Source organism: Papio anubis, chromosome 7 (assembly GCF_008728515.1).
Source record: "Papio anubis isolate 15944 chromosome 7, Panubis1.0, whole genome shotgun sequence".
Classification (NCBI taxonomy): Eukaryota; Metazoa; Chordata; class Mammalia; order Primates; family Cercopithecidae; genus Papio; species Papio anubis.
In genome coordinates, this window is record NC_044982.1 from 21,580,401 (window position 1) to 21,604,053 (window position 23,653).

At 36.8% G+C, this 23,653-nt stretch overlaps 1 long non-coding RNA gene across 1 annotated transcript; it reads right to left on the reverse strand.

Annotated features, from left to right (window-relative positions):
- Nucleotides 1-4,538: 4,538 nt before the first annotated feature.
- On the reverse strand, nucleotides 4,539-16,963 carry LOC103886404. Its single transcript, XR_002523440.1, has 3 exons — nucleotides 16,380-16,963; nucleotides 8,939-9,065; nucleotides 4,539-5,296 (listed from the first exon to the last, which is right to left on the reverse strand). It is a non-coding gene; the product is annotated as an uncharacterized LOC103886404 (long non-coding RNA).
- Between the last annotated feature and the right edge of the window lie 6,690 nt (nucleotides 16,964-23,653).

Genomic DNA, 23,653 nt, shown 5'->3' on the forward strand with positions numbered 1-23,653 from the left:
CTCTTGCTGTAAAACTTGCCTCAGTCTCTCAATCTACCTTATGCCCCTCAGTGAAATTCTTTCTTCTGAGAAGGCAATAATTAGGTTGCTGTAGACCTGTACAGATTTACTGCTGGTAATACAGACAGTGAGAAAATACATTTTTAATATTTATAAATTATCTTGTCTCAAATATTCTGTTATAGCAGCACAAATAGTTAAGACAACGTGTTATGGGCTGAATTGTATCTCCCCAGTGTTTACATGTTGAAGTACGAGCCCCTAATACCTCAGAAGGTGACTATATTTAGGGATACCGTGTTTGAAGAGATAGTTAAGGTAAAATGATTTACTATGAGTGGGCACTAATTCAATATGACTGGTGACCTTATAAGAGGAGATTAGGACACAGGCACACAGAGAAGAAAGACCTTGTAAAGACACAGGGAGAAGACAGCCATCTACAAGACAAGAAGAGAGGACTCATGATAAATCAACCCTGCAAACACCTTATTCATGGACATCTAGCCTCCAGAACTGTGAGAAAATAAATTTCTGTTGTGTAAGCCAGCCAGTCCGTGGGACTTTGTTCTAGAAACCCTAGCAAATTAATACAATGAGATTCATGCAAAATTTTCTTCAGTATTTTTGCATTCTACAAAATATGTTTTCTCTCAAATTCAGTTTTGTATAGGGAATTCTATAAAGGTGAATTTGTAGAAAGGTGATTTTTTATTGATTATCACAGTGACTAAGATTATCTCTCTCTTTTGACCAGATCAGCACTGTTCTTATAGTTTTGACAAAAGAAGATAGCTTAGAGCAGTCTGAGATATGTGAGGTACACAGGTCCAGAGACATATGAGTATGGGCCTTGTCATGTACTTCCCCATCCACACTTGAGGCAATTGTTTAAGGTCAGTTTCCTCCCGACTTGCTGCCTCACCCATTATGTTCATGTTCCTGGAATTTGTGATACAAAGAGCAATATATAATCAATAGCTTATGTTATTTTAATGTAATTGTTGGTAAGCAAAACAGAAACTGCCTCTCCTTTGCCTTTAAAAATCCACCTGGAACTGCCTCTAATGGAAACATATATTCAGGGCAACTTGAATCTATGCACCTGGGTTGCAATCCTCAATATTGGTCCCAGTAAACTCCCGACTTACATTAATTTTACCCAGGCTTTTTCCTTTCAGGTCAAGATATCTTATTATTTGCTTCTTATGACAACTTTGCAATTCATGTATTATTAATTCATGAATTTATGATGAAAAGAGGCAAAGACAGCTTAAGCAATTTGCCATGTTCACACAGCTTATAAATTACTGAGCCAAAGATCAAAACTAGATATTTCTTACTCTCAAACATTTTTTTAATCGCTATGCAATCTTTACTTGTGCCTATCTTTTACAAAAAGACTGGCAATGAGCAGTTCAAATGGCAGCCTCTCAAAGGCTCTACTAGAAATAACATTATTTCAGTTAATTGAAGTTGTTAGGGCTCAGACAATGATACCCCAAAGTATGGCATTTCAACTTGCTGAGTACTTGAATTCAAGGAAATTAAGAGGCCTCAGAAATAAAACTCCAAACCAATGTCTCTCTCTGACTTTTCCCAGCCTCTCTGTCTCTCTGATCCTTTTTTTTCTTTTTTTCCTAAAGCACTAGAAGGGACTACCTCTGAAAGTTCCTTATCTGACTGAGAACACTTGTTTCCAAAAGAAATGTGATTGTCTTAAAACCCTGTCCCTAGTAATCTCATCAGATACCCAGGAAAGATCAACAACCTGAGAAGAGAAGAGATTGTGATTCAAGATAACACCCAGAAAGATTTTTCAACTATTCTTCTAAAGGTAGCTCTGAACACTTACCTGGGAAACTTTATCTGCATAATTAAACAACCCTTGTTCATAATGAGGTTCTGCCCCTCATCTTTCTGCCACCTACCCCAGAGCTCAAAGGAAATTTGTTCCAGGCCATTGTCCTATATGCTCATTTATTTCCTCTGAACATTATTTACTCCTTTTTTTTTTTTTTTTTTTTTTTTTTGAGATGGAATCTCACTCTGTCGCCCAGGCTGGAGTGCAGTGGTGCAATCTCAGCTCACTGAACGCTCTGCATCCTGGGTTCATGCCATTCTTCTGTCTCAGCCTCCCAAGCAGCTGGGACTACAGGTGCCTGCCACCATGCCCAGCTAATTTTATTTTTTTGTATTTTTAGTAAAGATAGGATTTCACATGTTAGCCAGGATGGTCTTGATCTCCTGACTATGTGATCCACCCGCCTCAGCCTCCCAAAGTTCTGGGATTACAGGACTGAGCCACCGCACCTAGCCCATTATTTACTGTTAAACCCTCCTTTCCCCTACCCTGTGATAAAGAGCACATAGGCATCTGGACCTTGTTAAATTAATGTGTAATCACCCTGCTGGAACTCCCTCAATTTATTTAACTTGTATAGGTTAAAAAAATTTGTGCCTTTTTTCTCCTATTAGTCTATCTGCTGTCACTTATTTCATCAAAGCTTCAGAGAAGTCAGAAGAGAAGTTTGATTTCCATCCCTAAAAAATATTCAAGATTTTCTCCTGTCATATTTATAATCTAATAGATTGGCAGTAAAAGAGGAAAGAATAATTCAAGTACAGAACTAGAGGGTTCTAAAGGAAAATTGTTCTGGGTACTAAGTAAATAACATAATTCACTCAATAAATCTTTATTGAGCACTTCTTCCAGTCACCATTCAAACATGTGAGAGAGTTTGAAGCATTGCCTTAAGAGTTGAACATAGGCATAGTCCTGAATTCACAGAGTTTAGAGCATGATGGGAGAAAATAGACAAATTAAAGTATCAATTAAAAAATTTTTAATGCTACAAGTGCATAAATGACTTGGGGACTTAAACATAGCTTATGGCTCAGACTTTGAGGTAAGATTTGTAAGCAAAAGGAGAGAATCTCAATAAAATAGAATCAAGGTAAAAGGATTTGGGGATATTAAAAATAAGTGAAAATATGAGTAGAAATTTCTGGTTATATCTCATTTCTTAGCATAATTTGAATTTTCAAAGAAGAAATGATACATATATATTCTTAGCTTAGAGATTAGAGTCCTTCCTGATAATGTCAAGTATAATATATATATCTTTTTTTTCTTTAGGATAATGTATAAGAATTCCTAGGCTTCAACCAAATATTGTGCCTATATTTTAGACTTGTCTTAGAAAGCCTTGGTTTTTCTGAAGCTGTGTTATATTAGTTTCCTAGGGCTGTCATAACACATGAACACAAACTGCGTGAAGACCACAAAAATTTGTTCTGTTACAGTTCCAGAGGCTAGAAGTCTGGACTAAGAGTTGGTGGGGTTGGTTCCCATTGGAGTTTGAGGGAGAATCTGTTCAATGCTTCTCTCCTAGCTCCTGGTGGTTGTGGGTAGTTCTTGCCAACCCTTGGTTTGTAGATGCATCATGACATTCTTTGCCTTAATCTTCACAAGATGTTCTTTCCCGAGTCTCCTCTCCTCTTCCTATCAGGACACCAATCATATTGGATCAAGGCCCACTCCAATGGCTTCACTTTAACTTGATTACATCTACAAAAGTCCTATTTTTAAGTAAGGCCACATTCCAGGTACTGGTATTAGAACTTCAACATATTTTTGGGGGTACACAATTCAACCCATAGTATATACCTCTATAGAAATATCTTCTTCGGCATCCATGATGCTTATATCAGTCATTTATAGGGAGAATAATGCTGTGTAGCAAATAGTCACAACACCTCATAACATGCAATCATAAATTTGGATTTTGGTTCACAGATCTGAAGATTGGCCATTTCTGCTGACCTGAGCTGGGCTCTGTGTTCTCACTCTCACTTAGACTCCTGAAGTCAGCTGCAGGTGAACTAGTTTTCTTCGCTGACTCTGGCTGGACTCTCTCACATGTTTGAATGGCGACTGGAACATCTGAACTGCTTGTTTCTGCTCCACTTATGAGCATGCTAGGCTGAGGAGCAAGAAGGAAGGTGCTAACACAGTGCTTGTTCAAGCTTCTGTTGTGTGAAATTTGTTGTTATCCCATTGGCCAGAGCAAGTCATATGGCTAAACTCAGAGTCAGAGTAAAGGACACCATCGAAAAACATAGAGAGATTTGTAGAGACCAGGAAACATTGGGACCGTTAGTTCCACTAATTTATAGTGTGCTAAACTTATTTTTCTCTCATCTGCTCTGCTTCTCATTTTTAAAGTTATCTTTACCTTTTTTCTTACATATAAGCTCCCCCAGCCCCTTAAGACAACTTTTGAATTATTCTCTACTCTTCTCTCTATACCCACTCAGACATTTAACTTAAATTTTCTTCTTTTCAGAAATATTTAATTTTGTTTGTTTGTACACATCAAATACCTTGGATGTCCTAAAATGAAATTATGTCTCCTCTGCTCTTCTTCTGTCAATAACCGCCCTTTCACTGCCCGTGAGATTACAATTACTTGTCCAGAACAAAATTTTTAAAGTTGATTCTCTTTTGGCATTTCCTTTAAATGTTCTTCCTGTAAAATATGTTTTAGATTTATCTCTTTTCTTCTGTTCTTAACACATCAAATAAGCTCATACTTTAACACTTGAATTATTTGTTTTTCATAATCTATTACATATGCTTTCATTAGAATTACCTTAGCTCAAATATTATTTTCACTTTGGTACATGCTTTCCACAGTTTCAACAACAAAATGAATTTCAGTTTTTCATTTTACTGCTTAACCCTTCTGGCTCTTTGCCAGCTTGTTCCCATCCTGCCTTTTCAGCTTTATTTATTAGTGTTTCCTTGTAAGAGTTACAGCTTCCTAAGGGCAAGACTTTGACTCTGTTATTGTTAGTAAGCAGCACAGTATCTTGCCAAGCAAGATATAGGGTACAATATATATTTTGAACAGACTTAGAGTCACATATTCCCACTTTCTAATCAAAATGCTATCTTCCCCTTTACTTCTGTCTTTGACTTTTGCCAATACCAGCCTAGAATGCCACCTCCTCACAACTGTAAAATACCCCCCAAAGGGATACAGAGCAGAAAGGAATGCCTCTTTTCTCAGCATTCTCATAATTTGTGGGGAGGAAGACAAATAAACAAGTGACTATAATAAATTGTAGTAATTGCCAGGACAGAAATATTCATTAAAAGGTATGGAAATGTAGAAAAGGATACATAATCCAGCATCGATGGGACAAGCAAGTCTTCCCGAAAAGCGAAAGAGAGTAGAATTCTTCAGTCAGAGAAGACAGAGAGCAGAGCGGGAGGCATGGATCAAGCTGGCTATGAAGAAAACAACAAACAGTATATTACTAAAAAGCGTTAAGTTGCTGAATGCTGAGATACAAATTGATAGGGAATGCAGTGGGTGTGAACCATATCTTGGAGGGTCTTTATGCCATGTGAAAGAACTTGAACTTAATAAATTTTGAGATGCTTGAAGGCAGTTTTAAGCAGGAGAATAATAGGTACAAGTTCACCATTCCAATCCTGGAACAAAACATTAAGTCCCAGGTCCCAGTATTTACATGGCACTTACAACCTGCAAGCTCTGAGACTCATTCTCTTAATCATCCTTTCAAATGTTGTAAGTAATCTGAGAAATATTTCTCAGTTAATATATTCATGCCTTAATGGTTGACTTAGTTGACCTTGTCTTTTTTCGCCAGTTGTTCTCAAATGATGGTCTTCCACAGACAAACCATTAATGAAAAGGGGAAACAAAAGTAGGCTTTTCTAGTAATATAGCAAAAATATGGACGAAATCTTTTTTTAACAAATGCTAATTAGGCAGCCAGGTGGGAGGGGGTCTCTGGCAAAACTCCAACCTGCCTGCGCACTAGGGTGGAGACACAGAAGTCCGGGGGTTTGCAGCGGGGAGGAGCCTGGCCCCTCCTCTTCCTGTGTGGAACCTGGGATTCAAATGGCGAGGCAGGAAGCACACTAACCGGAAGTCTGGCTTTGAGGAGAGACCGTGTTCCCACTTTCATTCTTTTCACCCAATAAAACTCAGCTTTACTCATACTTCAAGCCATCAGTGAGTCTCAATTTTTGTGACTATGGGATGGACAAGGACCCTGACTCTAGCTAAATTAAGGAAAAGAACTGCAACACTAACTTTTGATAGAATTCAAATCTATCAAATATGTAATGATGCAGACATTGAAGGCTAAAAGAATAAAAATTGATAAGGTCATTCAGAGTACTTAGAGAATGAAGATACCTCTTTATAAAATTACATTCAAGACCATTGATTTTTAAAATTAATTGTAAATAAATGAATATGCTTTTGCTTAAGAGTACCCCAATAGATAAAATAAGTTTTTCCACCTTGGGAGAAATAGAGTAATTTTTATTTTGATTTGAATCTGTAAAAGTATAGGACAAAAGTTAAAGTCAATATGAAGTGCAGACATGGGAATTAGAAGGTGGAAGAAGAATTTTGTAGCACAAGCATAAATTTATTTGAAAGGCTAGATTAATGTTCACATGCTTATGCATGAAATGCTATTGCCTGTCTTAACTATTCCATTATGTGTTAATAATAAAATAACCCATATGTGCAAAATGAATATGTTACACCAAGAGAAAATGTTTAAAATGCCAAGTAAATACCACAACAAATGTATGAAAAATGCTTTACTTATGGTTTCACTTTGCGAATTCTTTTGATTTTTTTTCCTGTTTTTAGTCTTCTGCAGCACAGAAAGGAAGAGTTCTGTTCTTTATAGAAGAATCTTGTTTTGATACAATTTTACTTTCATTCAGTTTATATTTAACTGGAAATTTAAGACATTGTGCTTTGTAATTTTTAAAAATAAGTATTTAAAACGATGTAGAGCTATGAGGCTGGTTCTCAGAGCAGCAAGGCTTTGAGAAAAGCTTAAGAGTTGGTGCCAAGTCTTCTTTCCTTATTCTACTTTAAACTTTTTCTTGTTTAATTTGCATTGTTTAGGAAAAAAATTTGGAAATTGAATATCAGTTCCCTTCATTGATTTAATGCTTTTCTTCTTCACAAATATTCATTTATCAATTTTTCTGTGTGTGTTTGAGAAGGATTTCATTTTTCATGAATTTAATAGTATATCCAGTAACAATGCACATTACCTCTGGACCCAATTTTTCAACATAATAATTTTCTTTTGTTTATGTAAAGCCGGCGGGGCATTAGACACGACTTTTGTTGTTGACTGTTCATTTGATTCACTTACATTATCAACTAGTTCTGCTTTTCTTGATATTTTGTTAGCTCTTCTCCATATCCATTTCTCCAATGTCTTGAAGATGACAAGGATTTGAGTGTGATTATTATTCATGATGCTTATTATCTTTATACCAGTCTCACTTTTGTCACTGTTGTCCTGAACACCTTTTTAATACTTAACAGAAGGTTGCTGTTTAAGTTGAAATTAAGCCATCTCTGTGGAATTGTTAGCAATAACAGTTTGTTCTCCATCATCCATAGATAAACTACAGATGTAGAATAGTCGCTCTGCAAAGATAATGAATGACATTTTCTCTACTTAAACCATACTGAGGGGTACAGCTTGCTTTTTAGATAAGTTGTTTTTAATATAGTGCTCTAAGGAAATCTATAGGCCTACAACTTTGTCCGGAGCTCTTGATAATACTTGTACACATTTTTCCAGTGCCTTCACCTTACCCCTTAGGTATTGTAGTGTGATGGTAAAAAACACGGGCTTTGGACTTAGGCAGATCTTAGTTCTAACATTAGTTCTCCCACTTATTAACTGGATGATTAAATTATTTAATTTTTATAAGATAGGTAAATGCTTGCCACCAATAAAGAAAATCAAGGTGGCGGTGACCTTAGAGGCCAAGATTGAAGAGAAGAAGGTTGGACAGTGAGAGGAGAGGAGGATTTGGGGAACTCTTTCTCTGGTGGCATGTGCTTACTCTGGAAAAGTTGCCTTAAAGGTGAAAAAGCTGAGACATTGCATTGGAAGTCTCACAGGGAAAGGTAGGCAAAAGCATTAGTATGCAGGGCCCACTAACGGTGGAAGGAACCTGATACATGGCCTCTACTTTGAGCTGAGGCTACATCACAGAAGTAAAGGTAAATGAAAGGAGAGGCAGAACAACATTTGCAAGGACTGAGGCTGACTTAGCCTGACCCCTTGTCAGAATCAAAGTTCAATCATCTTTGAGCTATTATAGCATCCAGAGCCTTGAATTATCTCCATAATTTTTCAGTGTCCAATATTTAATAATAATAATAACAATAATAGTAATTTTCAAAACCCAATAGGGCCAGCCCTTGTGGGGTGAGTGATACTGCTTTTGAGCAGGAAGGTGATGTTGTTATTTAGGACAAAATGAAGACCCTAGAAAGAGAAGAGCAGCTGCTGGATAAGAAGCAGAAGGACAATGAACAGGGGTGTCAGGCTTTGTGAATAACTTGTTTGGAATGGCTTCCATATTTTTGTTGTCTGGATCCAGGCAATTAGATAGTCTCTTAAATAGTCACACAAAAGATTGACTGGTTGGTCTCCAGTGCCACACAATCATGTTCAAATGATGACCATAAGCATCACATCTACGAGCCCCCAGCTTTGCACTATCTGACATCGTCCTTCTGGTTGAACCAGCTGAAGCTGTTAAGAGTATGCCAGGTATGACCATGCCACCCAGGGAAGAAGGCAAAGGCCTACAAAGACTTTAAAGCTAATCTGAATGCTTCCTTTAAAGTTTGTGCAGATCTCCATACATTATCATAAACAAGAGCTCGCTCTAAACCTTGCCACTGGCTGCTCTTTTTACCCTCAGATTTGTCCCCCTTCAGACACAGGAAAAGGCATTTGAATTTACTGAGAATAAGTTGTTTACTTCCCAAGACCATTGGTGGAAGCTTCCAGTAGTGTAGGGTAGTGTAGACCATCCCAGTTGGGGACACAGTGGACATACCTGTATTTGAGGCAGACGACAAGAAGAGTCCAGAGGACATAGAGGTCCATGGAGAAGGTTGTCAAGGTCAGGTAAGCAGCAGGAATCTTTATATGGCTTCTGTTTGTTGCCCCCTCTTCTGGTTACACTGATGGGGAAGAAAATGAACATTCCAACACATGGAAACACATTCTTTCTCTCAGTCACAACATTGCAGTGCTTTGCAAAGGGGCAGCAGCAAGACTGTCATCACAGCAGTCACGGTGGACATGCCAGCAACCAAGTCTACATATTCCAGACAGATAAACCCAGCACTGACAGGAACAGCCTCCACAGATATGAGATAAAGGAACCAGTAGGGAGTGGTGGACACTTTTGCTATGTCCTCAGAAAGTCTTAACATGGCTATAGCGAGTGGAACAAGGCTATCCCTGTCTTCAGAGGGTAGTTCCAGCTTATCAGCAAAAGCTACCAGTCTCTCCCCAGAAGTTAGGATGCATGTGGTCATTGCAGGAGCTGAGACTGCCTGCAAGCTGGTTGCAGAAACTGCTAAAGAACCAGTGCTGGGACTCCCTCATATCAATCTTGCAAGGTGAAGGCTATAAAAGTGAATGGGATGGAAGCCAGAGAAGAGTCCCTGTATTAGTCTGTTTTCACATTGCTGATAAAGACATACCCAAGACTGGGTAATTTATAAAGAAAAAGAGGTTTAATGGACTCGCAGTTCCACGTACCTGGGAAGCCTCACAATCATGGTGGAAGGTGAAAGGGACTTCTTGCATAGCGATGCAAGAGAGTAAGAGAGCCAAGTGAAAGGGGTTTCCCCCTTATAAAACCACCAGATCTTGTGAGACTTATTCACTACCATGAGAACAGGGGTAGTGAATAAGTAAGACCCACCTCCATGATTCAGTTACATCTCACTGAGTCCATTCCACAACAGGTGGGAATTGTGGGAGCTACAATTCAAAATGAGATTTGGGTGGGGACACAGTAAAACCATATCAGTCCCCCAGTGTAATGCTAAATCACAGTGGGAAAGAGCTCCCTCTAAAAGACATTCCCATTATCATGAGACAGGGTGGACAAGTCAACTCTAACAGACTAACTGACATACCTTCTGTTAGTTGGTAGCCCATCATGGAATTACTAACAGTGGAAAAGGGAAGTCCAGAGCAACCTAGTGGGCAGACAACGCAGCTCCTCCTAACAAAAATACCAAGCTCAGTCACTTGCAAAGGAGTCTAGGTTATCTCAAATTTTGGAGAGGAACCAGTTATAACTAGCTCAGGGTCTTCAGGTTAAGAACCTGAGCAGAACTAACTCCTTCTATATGAACTTCAATATTCAGTACATAAACATTGGTTCTAAGTTCTGTGATTGTAAGATCTATTAATAGTAGGATTAGCTCATTGTTGAACCCCAAAGCCTGTCCTATTACAAAAGCAATGGCCCCAGATTCTGAAAATAAGGGATTAGACTGAATTGGATCATTGCTAAAAACATCAATGTCTATCCCACTGCATGAAATGTGGCCCCAGCTTTTACAAAGACAAGACCCAGAAGTACTGGATTTTTCTTAATAAGTTGCACAGCCAGATCTACTACACAAACACTAATCCAATGTCCTGCAAGATAGAGATCCAGGAGGATTTGCTCTTTATTAAAGAACCCCAAAGCCCACAGTGCTGTGTGTGGTACAAAGGCGGATATTATGTCTGAGACTGTAGAGGAGAGCAGCATGGAGTCCATTATGCAGTTAACAGAGTATGGATAATGGCTGGACATTACTGGGGTCGTAGTACCTGAGACCGAGGTGATCACAATCTTTGAAGCCTATCAACAAACAAGGGGCCAGAGGATGAAAGGGAGGCTATTTCTAATTTAGTCCTACTACTTTTAAATAAAACAATCTTCTTTCTGAATTTACATGTTTCACAGGTAGTATAGCCTCCATCATGGATTCTGTCACATCAACCAAACTGCAGTTGGAGACTCCCGTACAGAGTCAGCAGAGACCAACCTCACATTCATCTTCAACTGAGCCAGTAGCATTTCCTTAACATGTCAGTCATGGGTTCTGCAAGCCGTGACCAGAAGTCACATTCTGGGTGGGCTGAGAAGCAGTACCATCATCCTTTCTTCTTCTATTTCTTTTTGAAAGAACCCAGACATAGACGTAAAGTCTATTCCATAAACAAGCAATAACAGAGCGCATGCTCTCTGAAGATATTCAAGGGAGGGAAGATGAGTGAAGCAGCATTTTTGGGTAATCAGAATAGGAAGAGCTCTCACCTAGACTTAGCAACTCCACTTCTTGGTATATATTCTGGAGAACATGTGTTCTCAGAGGCAATTAAGAGAATATTTGTTTGAAAATAATTTATAAGAATAAAACACTGGAAATAGTCTCAAATGTCCATCAACTTATCAACTGGAGAATTGATAACACATATATACACATGTACATACATATGTGTGTGTTGTATACACATGTACATATATATGCATATTGTATACACACACACACATATATATACACACACATGTGTATATAATATATTTTAAGTTATCAAAAGCTGCTCTGTTCATGGTTTCAGGCACACACAGCCAACCATGGTTCAAAAGTATTAAATGAATAACTCCAGAAATAAACAACTGATAAGTTTTAAACTGTGCACTTTTCTGAGTAGTGTGATATATGATCATACCATTCTGCTCCATACTGGCTAGGAATACGAATCATCTGTTAGTCTAGTGTACCCACACTGTTGACGCTCCCCACTCATTTAAACTTGGTAACCATGTTGGTCATCAGATCAACTGTCATGGTATTGCAACGTTTGTGTTTGAGTAACCCTTATTTTACTTAATAATGGCCTCAAAGTGCAAGAGGAGTGATGCTGGATATTGTTATAATACTATTTTATTATTGGGTATTGCTGTTAATCTCTTACCATGCCTAATTTATAAATTAAATATAATTATGGACACGTATGTGTGAGAAAAAAAAATCACATAGTATATATAGGGTTTGGTACTATCTGTGGTTTCATCATTCACTGGAAGGCCTTGGAATGTATCCCCATAGATAAATGAGGACTACAGTATACATCATAAGTTATCATACTTATGGTAGATAGGTAGGAAGGTAGATAGAAAGGTGGATAGACAGATATTATACAACAATGACAGTCATAAACATTGATGTGGAAGAATCTCACGTACAGTTGAGTAAAAATAGTCACAGAAGTTATTCTGTAATTTGATTTATAGAATATTTCAAAAACAAGACAAACAAATTATTTAATGAAAATACTTGGCAAAATTAGAGATAAACAAGGATTTCTGTGGTGAAAAAGAGGGTGATATCATCCAGGAAGTAGACACAAGAGCTTCAAAAGTGTTAGGAATTGTTGTGTCTCATAAACATTGTGGTCAATTCATAGGTATTTATTTTTTAATATTTTTCACACATTAACAGTTTTCAAATCAAGACAGTCTGAAGTGATGCAGTTTGCATTGTCATAGAAATATTTATTTCAACCAATTTGTTTTAGTACAATTGTGCTTTTTATGTATTTATGAGAGTGATATGTCAAAAACTAAAGTTGAGAGATCTTTTATTAATAAGAATAAAATAAAATTTTAAAGTTACAAAAAAAATGAATAGGAAGGCATTCAGGCTGGGTGTGGTGGCTCACGCCTGTAATCCCAGCACTTTGGGAGGCCGAGGTGGGTGGATCATGAGGTCAAGAGATTGAGACCATCCTGGCCAAAATGGTGAAACTCCGTCTCTACTAAAAATACAAAAATTAGCTGGGCATGGTAGCACACGTCTGTAGTCCCAGCTACTCGGGAGGCTGAGGCAGGAGAATCGCTTGAAACTGAGAGGCAGAGGTTGCAGGGAACCGAGATTGTACCACTGCACTCCAGCCTGGCGACAGAGTGAGACTTTGTCTCAAAAATTAAAAAAGAAGGCATTCAAAGAACTGACTTGAGTAAAAACCAAGGGGAAGGACAAACTATGAATAGATATACAGGGAGTCCAAATTAAACAAACATATGATTAAGGATATAGAAGACAAGCTGAAAATTTTGGCTGAAAGCTAGCAAACATAGAAAAGAAATGAATGTAAATTCTGAAAATTAAAAATAAAATAATAAAAAATTAAGAACAGTTATATGTAGTGTCACTAGACAAAATTTAGAACACCAAATAAAATCTGATTTTCAGATAAACACCAACTTACTATTTTAGAGTGACCCGTGTATTACTTGGGATATGGTTGAACTAAACAATTTTCTCCATGCAATATTTTGAACATATTTATATCAAAATGTATATACTATTTGAAATTAAAGTTTAATTTGGAAATTTTTACTCTTATCTGCTAACTCTAGGAACCTAAATACAAGATATATTTCAAAGTGGATTTAACATAGATAAAAAGAAAAGAAAATAGATCATAAGAAAAATTTGCAGAATGAAACATGGAGATTTTAAAAAAAGAGAAAGACACGAGAGTGTATAATAAATAGAGGACGTATGAGAAGGCTTGACACGTGTAGCTCATGTTCAGAAATAAAGGGAAGAAAGAAAATAACAACAAAACGTCTGAAATGATGATTACTGGGAACTACGAAACATTCACCTTTAGATTCAAGAAGGCCTATGAAACCCAAATGGTATAAATGAAAAGAAAACGACATTTGACATATCTAGTAAAACTGCTAAAAATAAAAGCCAAAGAGAAAAGTTTTGAAAGCGTTCAGGGAGAAAAATAACATAATGTGTTCAAAGAACAGTTACACTGTCAACTGATGTCCAGAAAGAATTAGTGCAAACTAGAAAAAATGAGATATCTTGAAAGTGATGAAAAGAAGTAACAACGTATTCATCTATACCCAGCATAAATATGAGAATAAAGGTAAAATGGAGATATTTCACACTGTAAAAAACCAGAAGGATTGGAAATCAGCAGATCTGCACTGAAAGAATTATTAAGGAGGTGCTCTAGGCAGAATGAATATGATCCCAAATAGAAGGTCAGAGATACAGGAGACGATAAACAGCAATAGAAGAAGCTAAACAGGCTTAAAATGTTAAAGAGATATTGCTATATAAGATAATAATATGAAGTTTACAAAATATGAAGTATTAAAATTCAAAGTGAAATAGAACCCAAAGTTATAGGATCTACAAGGCTTTTACTGTTAGGAAAGAAAGTAAAAGGAGCAAGTAGTATTTATTTTTGAGAAGACAAGGATGCACTGTAATCACTAGAGTAACTTTTAAAGTAATGGCACATGGATATGAAACTATCAATTTAATATATGGGAGGAATCGAGTCATCATCATCTTTATCATTATCCATACAATGAATTCTAGAGAAGATAAAAAAGGAAAGAAGCTGGGTGCTGTGGCTCACGCCTGTAATCCCAGCACTTTGGGAGGCTGAGGCAGGCGGATCACAGAGTCAGGAGATCGAGACCATCCTGGCTAACACGGTGAAACCCCGTCCCTACTAAAAACACAAAAGCAAAATTAGCCGAGCGTGGCGGTGGGTGCCTGTAGTCCCAGCTACTTGGGAGGTTGAGGTGGGAGAATGGCGTGAACCCGGGAGGTGGAGCTTGCAGTGAACCGAGATCGCGCCACTGTACTCCAGCCTGGGTGAGAGAGGAAGACTCCGTCTCAAAAAATAAAAAAATAAAAAAAAAAAAGAAAGAAAAAGTAAAAAGAAAGAAAGCACACAAAACAGGTAGAAGCAATTGAAAAAAGTATACATATATATATATAATTTATACAGACCTTAAAGTATTTCAAAGATTGTCATACATAAAACCAAATTAAGACACAAAAATTTATTAACATATTCTTTAAATAACATATATTTAAAATATTAATTATAAAACCATTGAGGACAAATAAAAAAATATATACCACGTACACACTAACAAAAAGCGTAGCTATATTAATATTAGTTTATGACATTATTTCTAAAGAAAGCATTATTAGGTTAGTGAATAAAACTTTATGATCATAAAAATTCAATCTACCCAGAACACCTACCAATTTTAAATTTGTATGGTTATAACAACCTCAAAATGGTTAAAGCAAAAATTAACAGATCTAAAATAAATAACGGGAAAGAAAACAAATCCACAATCACTGTGGGAGAACTTTCAGTTATTGATAGAATAAGCAAGCAAAAATGATTAAGGATAAAGAAGAGTTCAATGTTATAATTATCTAATTTTACCTGATTGGCATAAATATGTTTGCCATATACCGACCTCAGTGAAAGCAGAATTACATATTCTTTCCAAATACAAATAGAACATTTACAAAATTGACAATATATTTGGACCTGAGCATGTTGTAATGAATTTCACAGAGTTGAAATTATACAAAGTATGTTCTCTGATCACAGTGTTAAGGTAAAATAAGAAACAGAAAGATGATTGAAAATTTCATGTATGTTTGGAAATTAAGATGTATACTTCTAAATTAGACATAGATCAACAAGAGCTCATAATGGAAATTAGGAAATAGGTAGGGACCAAATGATAATGAGATATGAAATCAAATGAAAGGCAGCCAATGCTATACTTAGAGATAAATATATACACTTAATTACATAAAATAGAAAATGAAAGAAAGACTGAAAATCAATGAGCAGATTACCCATCTCAACTCAAGAAGGCACATAAAGAATACCAAATCAAGTCGAGAATGCAGCTACTGCCAGACTACCAGAGTCAATTACTGAATGTGAATATTCAGTTGTGTAGCTTAAGCAATATTTTATCAATTGATCTGAAAAACCTGGCAAAGCTGTATGGGTACCTGACTGGCAAAATTCTAAAATGACCTCCGACATTCTACCCTTGGTGAATACAGCTTCCAAATGCTAACAGGTCATTAAATGTAGCTTTCTGTCACAAAAAATTATTACCTGCTTCCACTCCACCCTGGGAACAGATGGAAGAAAATTATATACTAACTTCAACACATTCTATTTACGCATTTTCTGAACAATTCAGCAACTCATCCTTTTTTCTTCATCTCTAATTTCTAAATGCTAATAGCTAGTAGAAGATACATTGTAAAAAAATACATAATATATTTTAATATATTTTTAATTTTAATATAATTTAACAAATTTCAAAATTTAGTGTTTTGTTAAGTTCTGATTGACTTATTTTCTACTCTATCCCAAAGAGAGAGTATTTGGCTCTCTTTTCCACTTGATGAATATAAATATGATTTATTGACACCTACTTTGAAAAAGGCACTGTGACTGGCACCAAGAACGCAGCTGGGCAAAGAGGACCAAAATGCATTTAACCAATGAAGGCCGTTTCCTAAAGGACTTTAGAGTATAATGAAATTAGTTATAAATTGATTCCAACAGAATGGAGGAACAACTGTGCTATTAATTGGATCGCAAAGACTCACTTTGGGGTTTGACAGTTATCTTGGCTTGGTTTCCGTCTGCAGCATTGGCATTCCAAACCCTGTGAAATCTTAATAGATGTTCTCAACCCTGGAAAGAAAAGAAAGTAATTGAACAGAATGTAACGGTTTGAAAAAGAATACAAACCCCTTGAGAGATTAGAGGTATTGACTCCAATATTGCATCATTCTGAAAATTTTTTTGCATCTGCTAAACATGAATAGCTAGCTCCTTTATTTCCATATCACACTGTGGAAAAATTCTCTCTGGGGAAGTGATTCCTTTCTTGCATCCTCATCTATTTGTCTCCCCTTGGGATGCTTGGTCTGTTTTCTTCAGGTTATTCTATAATCCTGGTTAGAAATATTTCTGTTATGGTGATATTCAGTATGTCCCTTGAAAAGGGAGTGAAAGTAATATATCTTGATAGCTAGCTAAGAGCTGGGTATTGCTTTAAACACGTAACTTATATAATAGCTATCATTTTTATTAATACTTTTCTTCTTATTGTCATAGCAAAAAATCATTTGAGCATTTACTATGTGTTGTATGTACATCATCTGAATTCTTACTGGAATCATAAAAGTCAGACAGTTTTTTTTTTTTTTTTTTTTTTAATCACTATAGAGGGAGAGACTGAGACTCAGACAGATTAGGTATCCTGCACAAGGCACACAGTCAATTAGAAGGGTATCTGGGTTCCAGCCAAGTTGGCAACACCAATTTCCAACTTAGCCATTTTATCTCTTATTTTGTGTGTGTGTGTGTGTGTGTGCGTGCGTGTGCGTGTGTGTGCACACATGCACCAGAATTTCTGGTCCTGAATCCTGGCTTATCAGGATGATCAGCAGTGTGATTTTGGCACATTATGTTAAAATTTCTGATTGACTTTCTTTATCTGTAAAATAGGGATAATTATAACACCTACCTCTTGGAGTTGTAAGATCAATGAATGACAAACACAGAATGGAGTCCGCTATCTGGTAAGTGCCATAAAAGAGTTGCCATCATGATTTTTCAACCGGTCTATCAGAATGGAAGTTCTATCTATCAACCGCTCATAGTTTTTCTGTTAGTGTTTTATTGCTTTGCCACTTCCCACCTGTATCCTCTCTACCACCTTGATGAGCATGTAGGTGGAGGCTCATGATCTATACTCCCTGTGCAGAGTGGAAGCCAAGATAGGTGTGAGTATGATCTATGCGATTGCCAGCCCATGAGCTGCAAAGTTATGGACAGGGAAGCCCACCATATCTAGAAACTATCTATGACAACACAGGAGCCTCATTTTTCTTATGTGAGTCATATTAGCATACAGTTAAAATGTAATGTCTTTGGAGAAGCACAGTAGTTTAGGCAGAAGCCATAAACTCAAACACTTGTAGGTACCAAGCATTAGGAAAGTAACTAGAATGAGTCAAGTGAGCTGGTGTTGGAGAACATGTTCGTCCATGCTCCAGGAAAAATTCTGAGAACTTCTGCCAGCTTCAGGAAACATGAGTCTTTCTCCAGAAATTAGTAAAATATAGTTATCCCTCGGTATCCATGGGAGATTGGTTCCAGATCTACTCATGGTCATAGAAATCCATAGATTCTCAAGTCCCTGATATAAAATGGTGTAGCATTTGCATATTACTTATGTACCTCCTCTAGTGCTGTCATTTTTACATTACTTACAGTACCTAATGCAGGGTAAGTGCTATATATAGATTTGTTATGCTGTATCATTTATAAAATAATGATGACAAAATAAGTTTCTAGACATTTGGGCACAACCAAACATTTCTTTTCTCAAATATGTTTGACACATGTTTGGTTGAATTCATGGACATGGAACTATGACTGTACTCATGTTTATTTAAGAAGCAGTTATATGGTTTTTCAGGAACTGTTCTAAGAACTTTACACATGTTAATTTATTTAATCTTCAAAACAATCCTATGTGATAATTACTACCATTGTTTTCATCTTATAGATGAGGAAATAGAGGCACAGGGAGTGCCAGGTATTACTGGGACCCATGTTCGTAGCTATAAGGACTAGAGCAGTCAAGATATGCCTAGTCTCGAGCTGGTCATTTTAAACAAAAAATCATAGCTTGCCTTAGAGAGGACAATTCCTTAAACTCAACACAAGACAGTGTTTTGTTTTGTTTTATTTTTTGTTTTTTTCATTTCTGAAGACAGAAAAACTGAGGTTCAAAGAGATTAAGTGTACTGCCCAAAGTGTTAAAACATCTTATATCTAACAGGCCACATCAGCCCTTTTCTAAATTTGAGATCTTCATTGATTCATACCTTATCATATCTTACTTTAGTATCATAAGAAGATAAAATGAGTGAAGTTGTGGTTAGGTTTCCTATTTTATGTTTAAATAAACAAATGTAATATCAGGACCACTGCCTTTCAATTTCAGTGTGAAATTATTTAATCTTCTTCTTATTCCCTGAAAGAATCAAACGCTATGAATTTCCCCAGATGTTTACTTGGTGGCTGCTTGCTATTAAGAAACTTCTCTGGAGATGATTTTATATATATATATTTAAATCTATATTCTAGAGAAAAATGTTTTCTGGAGGTCCTTGGGACACCGCACACACACACACACACACACACACACACACACACACCCCAAATAGAAATACAATAAGCATTATAGGTCTTTAAAGAATGTGTCTGCCATATCATATTTATAGGGTGAGGCTGTTGTCTCTTCTTAGGTCTTATATCTTCTGTTTCTGGCAGATGAGGCTGACTCACTGTGACAGACAATTTAGAGCAATGTGAGGCTGAGGCTCTGCAATCTTTCACACGTCTCCTATTGGCTCCCCCAAAGAAGCATTGCCTATTAACATGTCTGGCAGGGTTCTGACTTGAGTGCTCAGCTAGACTGTAAAAGACACTCATACTGGGCGACAAGCATGGGAATGGCAGGTTCCGCTGCTTCGCTAAGACGACTCAGGTTGCCTGTGGAGTAACGTGGCTCTCGGGAGTGATAAAAGTTTTTTCTTTGAACCACAGCTAGACATTCTTAGGGAATGTACAATGTTTTATAGCAATGTCTCCCAAATTTATAAAGACAATGATGTCTTTATGTGTCATACCTTCCAGGATATTTTTACCTGCTGTTATGAAATGATGTAGGCAACCAAGATGATATCCTGGCCCTATTATGTACTAGTTGTGTGGTCTTGGATGTGTTTCTAGAAATAGACAAGTCTTATTTTCTTCCAGTAAAAGGAAGAAAAGCACTAGTATAGAGAGGAATACTAAGAGCCAGGAGGTCACGTTTAGTGACTAACAGCTCTGTGTTTAGATTTAGAGAAGCATAGATTTGAATCCTGACTCAACTGGATGATCTCAGACAATGAACTAGATTTGTTTTTCAGCTTGTTTCCACATTTTTGGAACAGAGGTAGTATCTATCTGGAAGTTATACAAATTTAAAAAACAAGAATGCATATAAAATACTTAGCAATGTGCCAGGCACATAGTAAGTCACTGAATAAATGTTTGTTATTAGATTACTATCACCACCACTCTCCTATTCTTACTTAGTATTAAGACTTACTGTAAATACTTTAGAGGTTAGCTCAGGAAAATTATTTCTAGAGACAAAATTATTTTGTTAAGTAGTCACCCGGTATTTTGGGCTTTATTGCTAAAACTGAGTAATTTAAACTGTTGTGAATAGCATAAAAAAAGGAGAAGTCATATGGAAAGAAGAGAGCTAAAGATGGAAGTAAAACACAATACTTACATATGAAATGTCAGGGAGAGAAGAAAAGCAGAGAGGAAGCAAGCAGTACTCAAAGTGAAAATACAACTAAGAACAAGAATCAGAATCCCCCAGATACGGAAATAAAGTCAACGTTCAATTTCAGTGTTAGCCGGAGGCTCCTGTTGTTGTTTGCTTCTTTTAGGGAAAAACACTTCAAGTCTTTCTCTTGAGTTGTAAGGACTCAAGAAATAATAATTGCAGGCTTGCTATTAGTTTTCATTGCAAAAACCACAATACTTACTTTTGCACCAAATTATAAATTACTTGTAGTTGTTGCATTGCTCAATGTTAAGAACAAAAGCAGAACATTACGCAAAGCAGTAACAATGAATCCATGTCAGGGCACTTGGTGAAGGTCATGGGATTGGAGTTCTAGTCTTCAGGGCCTCAGGTGACATAACAGGAAAATGATCTCCGAAATCTAGGAGGAAGGTGTACCAGGGAACCCAGGAAGTTAAGCTCACAAGTAGAATAAGATACGGTCAGAGTCAGCAATCACTAGAAGTCAGAGTGAATTTAAAAATCTCAGGTTGCTTTATTATCGACTCTTCTTTTGACCTCTCATTTCAGAATCATAGCCTGAAAATGTTATGCTAACATAAAGAGGTGAAATTGATGGACTGTAAAGAGAACTGTGGGCTGGCCATGCCACCATAATTTTCTCTTGCTGTCATTTTTTCCTCTGAATTAAGTGATTCTGACCTTGAACAAATTGCTTAGCCCCTTTGAATGTAAGTGTCTTTACCTATAAAACTGAGGATATTATACTTCCCATAGAGGTTTTTGTGAGATTTAAGTGAAATGATATATTTTACACACCTCACTCAGGATTTGTGTACAGGTTATAAACTCAATAAATCAATATTTACCCCTAAGTAAAACAAACAAACAAAAAGTTTGATACAGCCAAATTGGGGCAGAGACTTACAGATTTATTTCTTTAGGTATGTAATGCCTGTGCATTGCCACTACTATGTCAACTCTTTCTCCATTCATGTGAGTTTTTGAGTGGTGCTGAATGGCACCATACACTGTAATAACAGCCAAGTTAATACCAGTTAATCAAATGGCACATTTTTATTGAACATAAACTATGAGTTGGCACAAGTAAGGAGCTGTGCCCACAAAGAAAAACCAGGCTAAATCCTTGTTCTCAAGTGCTGAAAATACAATGACAATAAGCAACTAAAATCACACACACAAACATACACAATGTGAGAAGTTCTTCATTATAATGACTTTTGGCATGCAAAAGACAGAGTCATTATTTAAGCTTTTTCTTCACAGATAATTGTGTTCTGTCTGTTGATATCATTAAAACTTAGGGCCTTTCTGCACTGGGAAAGAGTGCCAGTTACTGGAAGAAACTTTCTGTTTGAATTTTATAAGCATTTTATATCCCCAGTCAGTTTTAGTTTCAAAGTGTCATGAAGTAACATTTATCAAAAGCTTAAATGTCCTTTCCTGTCATTTTAAAGGAAGAAAAATTTTGTCTTAAGCACATTATTTAACTATATTGAAAGTCTTAAAATATCAGCAAACGACTGAAAATAATTTTATGATGTAATAGCTACTGCAAGCCAAAGATGGATATATCTACTCATAGTTTCAAGTCTTCAATAGATGTGTTTGTAAATTGTATAGTTATAGTTAATTAGCTACTGTATATTTAAAATGCTACCCCAAAGCTCTTGTTAAATCATGCTTTTGTAGCATTAATTATGATTCAATGGGACTTTCAACAAAATTAAATTCTGAATGAATCAAGGGAGAACTGTTCTTTAGAACATTACAGTTAGTCCCACCAATGATCAGAAGATGTGATATTATTGTTATTATTTCCTGTAGATTAATTTCCTTTATTTTCCCCAAATATAATTAGTAAGTAACTGATATTCTTCATAGATAACTCAAGAAACAGAGTCCTAGGGAACTCCAGTTTCTTAGAGACATCTGTCTATATTAATATTTTCCAAAAGTCCAGGAATATCAGGCATCATCAGGAAGGAAGAGGCACATCAAACAGAAATACAATTTTTCAGTTGTATGAAATAACAGTGTTCAAATGGAAAGGGCCTTGGCTTTTCTCCTTGATAGCTATATAATTCTGTGAATCAATTTGTTTCTGAGATTATTTCTGTAGCTTTCCATTTCTGCTTTTATAAAAAGGAGATAATTATATGCATCGGCATTTTTGTGTGAATCCATATACATATCTTGAAATGGTAGAGGTGATCTCATGAGTTGATCTTGCATCCATCTCCATGGCTATGTCCATATGTTATCTCCACTGTTGTTGCTGTAATTCCACCACCAAACTTATTAGAGTTTGATATGGTTTGGCTCTGTACCCTCACCCAAATCTCATATTGAATTGTAATCCCCACATGTTGGGGGAAGAGCCTGGTGGGAAGTGATTGAATCTTGGGGCGGATCTCCCCCTTGCTGTTCTGGTAATAGTGAGTGAGTTCTCACAAGATCTGGTTGTTCGAAAGTGTGTGGCATATCCCCCGTGCCCTCCTGTCACCATGAGAAAATAGGCTTTGCTTCCCCTTCGCCTTCCACCATGATTGTAAATTTTCTGAGACCTCCCCGGCCATGTGGAACTGTGAATTGATTAAACCACTTTTCTTCATAAAGTAGTCAGTCTCAGGTAGTTCTTTTTAGCAGTGTGAAAACGAACAAATACAGAGTTGACATGGTTCTCCTTAGGCTTGACTTATTCTGTTTGCTGGATATGCGATCCTTAATGAGAATGCCTAGATGCTAATATGACCAATTATTTGTAAGTTCACTAAATACCTCCAGAAGTGTGAGATAATCTACCATGTAAATATGGCCAGTAAAGTTTTCTAAACCTCTTAAATCTCCTAATGGGGGTGTGCTGATGAGGCTAACCTTGGGTCATACGTGGATGTCTCATAACTGAACTTCTAAAAGGAAATAACAGAACTAGAAAAGCCCAGAGAAGAGATCAATTGAACTAGTGGCTCTAAAATATTTGTGTATTCTAGAATCAGCAGGGAAGCTTACTAAAAGGCAGATTCCTGGAACACTATCAGATAATCTGTTTCAGTAGGGAGTAGCAAAGGAATCTGAAATTTTCACAAATATCGGAGACATTCTGAGATGTAGGAAAGATTAGCCAATGACGGTAAAATGACATGAGACAGGCAACTACATGAAGCAATAACTTTTTCAAAAGTGGAAATATTCCTTTGCATTCTACCAATGTACATTGACTAATGGCAGAGCAGTGGAGATAGGGAGGCAGCCATATCTAAAAACTTCACATCACACTAGGTAGCTAGCTCTTAGTGATACTAAGGTCATAAGGTTTGGCACTGTGTCCCCACCCAAATCTCACTTTGAGTTGTAATAATTCCCAAATGTTATAGAAGGGACCCAGTGAGAGGTAACTGAATCATGGGGATGGGTTTTTCCCCATGTTGTCTTCATGATGGTGAATAAGTCTCACGAGATCTCATGGTTTTA